Below are 11,646 nucleotides of genomic sequence, written 5' to 3' on the forward strand. Positions count from 1 at the left end.
GTTGTCGTGCATTATCAATTAACATTTCCTACTTCTTGATAACTACCAGTCCCATTCTTTTCAAATATGGTTTGAAACATCTTTGGGACAAGGGAGTGATAGATTTAAGTGTTCCTGCATCCTTACAGGGACAGGGAAAATATTAACTAATTTTCTAAAATCTTCTTTACAACTGCACATTTGTCTGAAAAATTAAATGCATAAGCATATAGAGTAGGATGGCTTCTACCAAAAATGTGAATTTCATTATCATAGGTAGAGGTTCTGACTCCTGGGTGGGGCCAAACTTGACATATATAGTGCGTATGTGTTAAACATTTTGATAACATCTTTAATGTCATTGGTACTAAACTGAAACTGCATAGATATTTAGAGGGAATAGTTTGTCCTTTACCAAATTAGCCAATTTCTTGATTCCAGGGGATGGGGTTTTTGTACCAGGGTGGAACCAAAATGTTCATAAGTGATTAAATGTCTATCATTTCAAGACTTGCATGGTTCAATTTTGCTGATAAACATATTTAGGAAAAGCAGAAAAGGATATACCAAAAATGTGAATTGTGCACCGTCAGAGGTAGAGTTTCCAGGCTCGGTATGGTCATATACTGTTCATGTCCATTATATGATTGTAATAAACGGCTCTTATATTAATGTTACTGACACTAGATAAAAGTACCAAATTTATTTAATGTCAGAATCCATGGGGTAGGGGTTCTGACTCTAGGGTGAGCACAAAATAGTCGTATAGTGTTAATATAACATTTCTTTTATTATTTAAAGTCTTTCATCAGTATGATTATTATTCGTTTCCAAAGGAAGGCCTTATTGTTATTGTAAGTTTTTTTTTCTCTTTATCGTTTTTTTCTTACAAATTTTGTGCACACTATTTCTCGGATATGCGTCAACCGATTTGTCAAATTTTCAGGGATGATAGATACTCACTTGAACTCAATAGGTATTTTTAAAAATTCTTATTACATCACTTATTACGTAAGATATTGACGTTTTTCCAACTTTTAGAGGGTCACTTTGTCCAGGAGTGTTCTCGAAAACTATTAAATATATCAGTTTCAAATTTTCAGTGATTGTAGAGGAGACTTGACAGATGTGACATATTGCATTGCAATTTGTCTGATGCAAAAGGCGTTGAAGCTCGCCTGGACTTAAAAATGTGTGACATTTTTTGGTGCAATTTTTGATACTTTTTCGTTAATATCATTTTATACAAAAATAATCTCTAAAGACATATATAACAAAAGTTGTAGATAATGACAAGACCCATTCTACCATATCAAGTTTTAGGGACCAGCCCCTCAAAAAAGGGGCCGAGAGGGGTCAAAAGTGTTGTCTAAATATCTCAAAAACTAAAAATAATTTGTTAAGCATTATTGAAGCAAAGTTGTTCGTTTTGACGTTTTGCAATTGCTGATGTCAGCAAAATGAATATTGATAATGTAATAAGGGATTTTTAGGGGAATAACGTACGAAACTTTGATGCCTTCTATCTCTTAAACGAAAAATATTTTATGTAACATAAATTGGTCAGAATGTGATTGCAAACAATATGTTATAATTAAATTTGGTCTTAAGTTCCCTTTTTTTAAGGAAAATAGGGGATGGCCCCTAAAAGTGAATATAATATATATCTTGAAAACAAAAAACATGTTGTTAAATGTTCTAGAACAAAAGTTGTAGATAATGACAAGGCCTATTTAACCTTATCAAGGTTTAGGGGCCAGCCCCTCAAATAAAGGGCCAAGAGTATTTTTTAAGTATTTCAAAAACTAAAAAGAATTTAAGCATTATTGAAGCAAAGTTATTTGTTTTAAAGTTTAGCAACTGCTGATGTCACCAAAATGAACCTTGATTATGTAATAAGGGATTTCAAGGGGAATAATGTACGAAACTTTGATGCTCTCTATCTCTTAAATGAAAAATATTTTTTAAAAGGTTCTGCAACATAAATTGGCCAGAATGTGACTGTAAACAATATGCCATCTTCTAATAAGAAACCGGTCCCAAAAACTGATTATCATATATCCTTTCCACAGCCATAGTGTAAAAATGCGTAATGACCAAAAACAGATATTGATCCCCTGCGCTCGGTCGCAGGTAAGGATATCTTAAAGTAATTCCACCCTCTTGTGACGTCATGAGATTTTACAAAATCAATGATTTATGTAGATTTATGCATGATATTACCATAAATTTTGTTGGAGTCTTTTCCAATGGTTATTGTAAAAAATCTTGTTAAACATACAATATTTCAAATGTCTAAATTTTACATAGATAATGAATAATATGTTTTAACATATTGAATCCAAGGGCAATAACTTTTCATTACATCCTTTATCAAGTTCATTATGTGATAGATTTTCCTTGTTTTTTTTTTTTTTTTTACAGAAATTTTGAATAGTTTTGTAAAGAAACAGTTACATGAAATGATTATGAATACTATTATATTGTTTTAACCAGTTTTTGTGAAATTTTTATTATGCTGTTGAAGGAAAATTGCAATTTTTCTGACGTTGATATATGATTTCGTATATGTGTGTCTTGCACCTTAAAAAGTGTGATGACCTATATATTTTATTTGATAATTTATTAGTTTTCAATCTAATAAGTTGAAATAAATTCACTCTAATAAGTTGAAATAAATTCACATTTTAAACTTTTATCAGATGATAATGCGAGTATGGAGACAATTTTGCATCCCAACAATTTAAACGTCTATAAACCACCGCGGTGGTTTAAAGGTTAGAGCGGTTGCCCCGCACGCGGAAGGTCAGAATCCCGGTCGCGACAGACCTAAGTCGCTAAAACAGGTAGTGACAGTTCCATCACCAAACGCTCGGCATCAGGTGTGAATGTCACGGGTCCTCGGATATGACCTTAAACACGGATGTCATAGTAGATGTGACACCCTAAAGAACCCTCGCTGATCAATGACCGTAAGCACCGAGGAAAGGCCTAAAGAAGGTGTTGCACGTCTCATGTTAATTTCCCTAAAGGTGTTGCATGAAAGATCGAAAAATTTAAGTTATTTAAATATATGATAAAACCAATTGGAACGTATGTCTTGATTCAATATTTTTTAAAAATAAGTTTAAAAGACGTGTATTGACGAAATAAGCCAAAATATTTCTAGTTTAAATCAAGCTATAAACGATTTATATAATATTTAGCGTTAAAATGGAGGGGTATCCCCGAATTTCAGAAAAACTGCCTCCGTGAAACAAAACAAGAGGCCCATGGGCCTAGACTCGCTCTTCTGATACATTGTAGAACAGGCAAAAATTCTCACTAACCAAGATTCATTAATTAACAAAGTTTGATGATGTTAAGTCAAATAGTACCTGAAAATTTAAATGTAACTGTCCAAAAATAGGTCACGGTGACCTACTTTTTGGTCGACACACTGAAGACTCAAGATGCATCAACTGACAAGTCAAATAGTATTCAAATATAGCCGTCAAGTTGCAAAAGAAGGCCACAGTGACCTACTTTTTGGTTGACACACTCCAAAGACTCAAGATGCATCAACTGACAGTTTGATAATTGAAGTCAAATAGTATCTGAAATATTCAGATATAAACGTCAAATTCCAAAAGTAGGTCACAGTGACCTACTTTTTGGTCCACACACTTTGAAGACTCAAGACCCATCAACTGACAAAGTTTGATGATTGTAAGTAAAATAGTATCTGAAATATTCAAATATAGCCGTCAAAATCCAAAAATAGGTCACAGTAACCTACGTTTTAGTCAACACACTCTGAAGACTCAATATGCATCAACTGACAAAGTTTGATAATTGTAAATCAAATAGTATCTGAAATATTAAAATATAGCTATCAAATTCCACCAAAGTAGGTCACGGTGACCTACTTTTTGGTTAACAAACTATGAAGACTCAAGATGCATCAACTGACAAAGTTTGATGATCCTAGCTTTCATAGTGTCCATAATATGCATCTAAAATTGAAATTTGAATGTCTGCAAAATTCAAAAAGTAGGTCACTGTGACCTACTTTTAAAAAAAATAAATATGTTTCGAGGCCTCTAGACGCATCAACTTACAAGGTTTGATAATTTTAAACCTCTCGGTATCTGAAATAACAACCTAAAATGTATTCATAAATGATTAGCCATAAAATTCAGAATCCATCAATTGACAACTTTTGATGATCATAGGCTCAAAAGTGTCCAAGATATGCATCAAAATCCATTTAATAATAATTACCGGCGAAATTCAACATGATATTAGGTCCTAAGATGCATCAACTGACAAAAGTTGATGGTCCTAGTCCTTATACTAAGCAAAATATCAAAGTTTTAACAAAACAGAATTTAAGGTCAACTTTGAAGTGACCTTGAGACCACACCCTTTGCCCCAGGATGATGCCTTGAACATTTTTTTTTTTATATCTACAACCTATCTTCATCCTTATGCATAAGTTTGGTTCTTGAGAAGAAGTTTTTTAGCAACCACTACTTTTTTTTGCATTTTCCTAATTATCTCCCCGTGTTAAAGGATCCCAACCCTAGTTTTAGTACAAATGAAAGCCCTTGAACCAAGGATACCCTTTGACAAATATTGGCCAAGGGGTTCTTGAGATATAGCCCTTTTCCCAAAAAGTTGACGCACACCGCACGCCAGACATATGGCCATATGATTAGCTCTTTGAGCCTTCGGCTCAGAAGAGCTAATAAATTTAGCATGAATATGTTTTTCGAGTTTTTCTCTTAAAAAAAAAACTCGCTTTGAAATTTTGTTTCACGAGGGCATTTTTTTGTAAATTTAAAAAAATCGAAAAGACTTCACTAGTATTATTTTCAACTTCACCTGTACCTTAATTTTCCTTGGTAATGTATGGTCTACTGCGTGGTTCAGTGGATTTTAAACGATGTTTTCTATTTTTAAAACGACCGGGTTCGACTCCCTCACGAACACATTTTTTTTTTTTTTTGGGTGTTCATATAACGTGTTACTGGGTTCTTTACAAGAGATGGGGTCATATATTTATAATTTTCCTCTTACTCTACTTGGGCTATTGATTTATCATTAACATAAATTTTTCTATTTCTCTGTCTGAGCGTTGATTCGTACCGAGTTACTTATCTCGGGTTTCTAATCATATACAAAGGGTAGTTCGCTGGCTGGGCTACTTGCACTGTGTTCCTGAGCCAAGTTCCTATTGCTTAGTGAAAGTACAGGGTGCCTCACCCTTATTCAGGATAATTGCACTCAGTACCCCACTGCAATTCCTTAACCTCTTTTCACTAATGCTTATTCATTTTCTCCCTAGCCTATTTTTTTTTTTTTTTTTTTTTTGCCTACCTATTATTGCTTCTTGAGCTGTTCAGCAGGCTCTTATATACTACTGGACCATGTCTATCCAAAAGGGGCGATCAGGTCCTTGGACTATTCTAAATTATAAATCACTTCTGCGTTTGGAAGACGTGGACCTAATACACTATAACTATTAATCATCACAATATTACGTTTTCCATCTAGATTTTTTATACCCCCCGCAACAAGTTGTGGGGGGTATACTGGAATCGGGTTGTCCATCTGTCTGTCTGTCCGTCCGTCCGTCTGTAGACGCAATGGTTTCCGGGCTCTAAAGCATTATCCTTTCCACCTACCGTCACCATATCATATATATGGACTACCCATGGGATGAAGATGTTCCCTATCGATTTTGGGGTCAAAGGTCAAGTGCACTGGACATCGAAGTAGCAATATGGTTTCCGGGCTCTAAAGCGTTATCCTTTCCACCTACAGTCACCATATCATACATATGGACTACCCATGGGATGAAGATGTTCCCTATCGGTTTTGGGGTCCAAAGGTCAAGTGCACTGGACATCAAAGTAGCAATATGGTTTCCGGGCTCTAAAGCATTATCCTTTCCACCTACCGTCACCATATCATATATATGGACTACCCATGGGATGAAGATGTTCCCTATCGATTTTGGGGTCAAAACGTCAAAGGTCAAGCACACTGGACATTGAAGTAGCAATATGGTTCGGTTTGTCATGCCATTTGTTTTTTACACTCAGAAAAGAGGTAGTTTATACCTATTACCAACACCCTTTGGGAGATTGGGGTAAGCGGGGGGTATTCTTAGTGAGCATTGCTCACAGTACCTCTTGTTTTTTAATAGAAACACTCTTCTAGTTTTTATACGCCCGTCTTTAGACGGGACTTATTATGGTACAGCGATGTCTGTACGTCCGTCCATTCGGGGTTTTCTTTTTATAATTTCATTTCCCTTTCACGTATAATGCTGAAACTTGCTGTGTAGCTTCTTTGTGGGTCACTCTAGATCATACTGCAATTTTGATTCATTTCGACCTTTTTCCAGGAGTTTTGCCCCTTTATTTGGAAATAATTATTATATGGAGGGTACATAATTTGTCCGCCCTACTCCTCCCACAGTTTTCAAGTGATGACTTTCTTATTTTGTGGAGTGTTTGTATGAGTATTGAAGATGTGCATGTTGGATGGATTTTGATTTTCTACAATTTTTGAGAAATTTACAGGTTGTTTAACTTAGTCTATTTGGAAATTAATATTCTATGGAGGGTACATAATTTGTCTGCCCAACTCCTCCCACAGTTTTCAAGTGAGGACCTTATTTTGTGGAGTGTTTGTATGGGTATTGAAGATGTGCATCTGGGGAAGGATTTTGATTTTTTTTTTCCATTTTTGAAAAAATTACAGGTTGTTGAACTTGGTCCATTTTGAGGAAATCTCGATTTTTAAGCTAAGACCCTTTGTTCGTATGAAAGTTTGTCACAGCCTCATGATGGCTGGTACTACCTGAAGCAAAGTTATACAAATTATAGCACAAGAAAAACACCCTATGTAAGCATTTCACGGGCGTATTATGTACCGTTTGCGGTACTCTTGTTATAAATGTTTCATGTCAAATCTGTTGATTACCATGTGCCGAGTTTGAAATAAGCTTCCAACCTGGACACTGTTTAGTTTGTAAATAGGACTCTCAACAAACACACCGAATACCGCATGCAATACCTGTTTTAATAGTCAAGGCTGCTAACGAAAACTTGTATGTTTTTCTGAATGAAAGTTATTGACAAAAGCATGATGCCTTTTACAAAAAACCGTTGTGAACTTTGCAAAGCTTTGGAAGGAAAACTTTAAGACCATACAAGGTAAATAACCGTTAAACAGTTTGAGTTTAAATGTATTCCAGTAGCAAATTGCTATGTTGAATCAATTTTTACAGGTGCATGTATTTCGAATAATGTTGAACTTTATTAATTGCGTATTAAACTTCCCATATTTTGTTTTGTGGCCAGAGTCATGTACAGTTGCCAATTGTTGGTTGTAGAAAATAATACATACAAGTATAAGAGCTTTTGGACTGTAGTAGTATAGAATATTAATTATTTGATACACTCATAACATGTAACTGTATACATTTTATCTGATACTCAGGGGGGAAAAAAAGACAATTTAATTTTCACGATTTCAAAAATCATCTTTAGACTACATGTATAATGTATTGACACATAAAATGTATTAGGCTTGTCCCTAGTACTGGGGAATCCTTCAGGTATTTAAATGGCAAATACGCAATGAGTATAAATATGAATGAAGGTCAGTTCTACGTCACGAGTGCTGGCACGGAGCTCCGATTAGGGAAAATTCCCGTTTCGGTGCAACACCTTCTTCGAAGCCCTTCACCGGTCTTGGTGACGCCTCCATATGAGTGAAAAATTCTCGAGAGAGACGTTAAACAAGATACAATCAATAAACATAAATAATATTTCTTTCAATTCCAAGTAATTTCACTCTTGATTTCAGCTAATCACGCAACACCTACACTTTTAAAACTACATACGGGGTTTTGCTACGATTCAAATGTCTTTAAATACCCCCCCCCTTTTTTTTTTCGCGGAACACTCTCCAATATCTCAGACCGTCTAAAGGATATTCAACGATATTAAGTTTTAGGGGCCAATTCCTGGAAAAGGACCAAAAATGTGTCAGAAGTTTTATAAATATTTCAAAAGCTAAATATAGTTTGTTAAGCATTATAGGAGCAAACTTGTGTGTTTTGAACGTTTCACAATTGTTGATGTTCGGTATAATTGATAAGTGCTTCATAGATGAATAAGTTTCAAAAGTTTGCTGCTCATTAAAAATACTTTGTAAAATGGTAGATAAGAAAATTGGTCTGAATATCATTGTAAATATGTGTAATCTTTAAAAAGATGCGAACCAGTTCCTAATGACCTTGACATTTTTCTTCCTTGGAATGTCATGAGATCATGTCATAATCGAGCTGAAGACGTATAAGAAGTGATTGTTCTTTTTGAAGCTGAAAACCTAAACATTTGATTGCTAATTCGCTAAACGCTCGCCAACAAGTAACTATTACTGTGTGTCTCGGATACGACCTTCAAAATCAGATCTACGTAGCTCATGAAAACATTGGTACGAACCCACACTGCTGTGGGTATGAACACTGTTAGCATATAGGTCTGAATTTGTGGTACTTTACTACAGCTTGTGTTGTCTCATTACACTTGAAAAGGTGAAAATAACGAATAGTTATTTAAGTGATACAGACATTATATTTAAGATGACCTTCAAAACCGAGTCCTGTTAGGGTCATGAGCAGATCTAAATTTATGGTGTTGCACTTACACCTGATGATATCTTATAAATTTGAGTTAAAAAATTCTTAAAGATTCATAAATCAAACAAACAAAATAAGCATCATATGAAAGATGACCTTAAGGATGTATGCTACACCAGAGAAATTTGATATGGATGAATAGTGGGGGATATGTAAAACAATATTTTGAAATTGAAAATCTTCAAATTTACTTTATTTAGTCAAAAAATGCAGTATCAGTAAAAAGCAATGTGAATTTTTTTAAAAACCCATGCTGGACTCGAACCCACGATCTACATACAGTTCAGCAATCGCCTTGCAAACCTATTGAACTACTCAGCTAGGCATTGATATTTGAAATGAATAAACAAATATTGCTATCTATATTTTCATCCATGTTTTGAAAGGAAGTTAGCCATTATGACGATATAGAGTACCTCCTTAACCACAGTGTCGCGACAAGCGTTGGCATGAAAAAAAGTCGTCAAAGCACTTTATTCTTACGATTTCATGACTGCGATTTCTCGGATATTCTTTGATCTATTATATGTATTAAGAAATATGTAGAAATGTGACGTCAACAAAATGATCATTGATTTTTTTCTTCTAATTGTTTTTTGCGCATTTTCTCGGATATGCGTCGACCGATTGTCATAAAATTTTGATTTAAACGGTTAAAGATTGCGTCATGGAACTTTCTAGGGTGACAGGTGGTGACCTGTAGACGTGACATGCGTTTTTCAATTTTGCTGCTCTCACTACCGTTGTTCACCGGATGTAGTTTTAAGATATTCGGTTTTTTTTTTTCATTTTTAAATCTTCATAATAGAATCTAACAGAACGTATTATTCCATTTTCATTGGAAGTTCGTTCGTCCAAATCGGAAGTTGTCCAAAATTGAGCATTTTTCATCAAAACTTTCAGAAACAACCCCATCACGACAAATCTTTATCATATAATTAATCCTATCATTTATCATGTAAAAGTTTTTTGGGTTGCCTTTCCCTTTAAGGAATTGCGAGATACCGGTAGTGGAAAAAAAAGTACCGGAAGTTGTATGAAATTACTGGATCTCATCTATTGCATTTTTTTTTTCTATTTTAAAGAATTTGGGTGTGTATTCCTTCCATTTGTACAGTAGTTGTTCTTCGTCAATCGAATTATTTAATCAAAATCTTATCTTATCTCATCAGAAATCGGACGGAAGATCTACTCGTTGTTCGCAACAAGATCGTGTCTAGTAGTTACCTCTCGTGATATATACAGGTATTGTAATTACCTGTAGTGTTATATACATCTATTGTAGTTACCTGTAGTGATATATAAAGGTGTTGTAGTTACCTGTAGTGATATATACAGGTATTGTTGTTACCTGTCGTGATATATACAGATATTGTAGTTACCTGTCGTGATATATATATATATATTATTACTACAGTAACTTGATCCGAAGAGTCGGATCACGTCGAGTTGACAGGTGCGGATCATCAGATCAAACGAGACGAGAAGCGAAGCGTCTCGTTTGATCTGATGATCCGCACCTGTCAACTCGACGTGATCCGACTCTTCGGATCAAGTTACTGTAGTAATGATAAATTTATTATATACCCCCTATGCATTTTAAATCCACATTTATATGATACTAAATGTAATCCAAATTATTAAAAATACAGACATACAGTGAAATTATGTTTTGTGTATGCAGTTTCGTTTGTGACGCGGCCAATATTTTAAGCAAAAAACGTTGCGTTGATGCATTGTGACGGCATCAGTTTCAGAGGATACTGATACGGAATCAGAAAACCACAGTGTGGTGATCCGAAAACCGGATCACACGCTGTGAAATCCACAGTATCAACAAACGATACATTGATGGGTATATAAGAAATACAGATATTGTAGTTACCTGTAGTGATATATATATATTATTACTACAGTAACTTGATCCGAAGAGTCGGATCACGTCGAGTTGACAGGCGCGGATCATCAGATCACACGAGACGCGAAGCGTCGAGTTTGATCTGATGATCCGCGCCTGTCAACGAGACGTGATCCAACTCTTCGGATCAAGTTACTGTAGTAATGATAAATTTATTATATACCCCTTTCTGCATTTTAAATTTATAAGATGATAAATGTAATCCAAATTATCAAAAACAGACATACCATGAAATATTGTTTTGTGTACGTAGTTTTGTTTTGTGACGCGGTCAATATTTTCCACAAATAACGTTGCGTTGATGCATTGTGACGGCATCAGTTTCAGAGGATACTGATACGGAATCAGAAAACCACAGTGTGGTGATCCGGAAAACCGGATCACACGCTGTGAAATCCACAGTATCAAAGAACGATACATTGATGGGTATATAATAAATACAGATATTGTAGTTACCTGTTGTGATATATACAGGTATTGTAATTACCTGTAGTGGTATATACAGGTTTTGTAGTTACCTGTAGTGATATATACAGATATTGTAGTTACCTGTAGTGGTATATACAGGTTTTGTAGTTACCTGTCGTGGTATATACAGGTATTGTAGTTACCTGTAGTGATATATACAGATATTGTAGTTACCTGTAGTGGTATATACAGGTATTGTAGTTACCGATAGTGATATATACAGATATTGTAGTTACCTGTAGTGATATATACAGGTATTGTAGTTACCTATAGTGGTATATACAGATATTGTAGTTACCTGTTGTGGTATATACAGATATTGTAGTTACCTTTTGTGGTGTATATATATTATTACTACAGTAACTTGATCCGAAGAGTCGGATCACGTCGAGTTGACAGGCGCGGATCATCAGATCACACGAGACGCGAAGCGTCGAGTTTGATCTGATGATCCGCGCCTGTCAACGAGACGTGATCCAACTCTTCGGATCAAGTTACTGTAGTAATGATAAATTTATTATATACCCCCTTCTGAATTTATAAGATGATACATGTAATCCAAATTATCAAAAACACAGAC

Source organism: Ostrea edulis, chromosome 9 (genome assembly GCF_947568905.1).
Source record: "Ostrea edulis chromosome 9, xbOstEdul1.1, whole genome shotgun sequence".
Taxonomy (NCBI): Eukaryota; Metazoa; Mollusca; class Bivalvia; order Ostreida; family Ostreidae; genus Ostrea; species Ostrea edulis.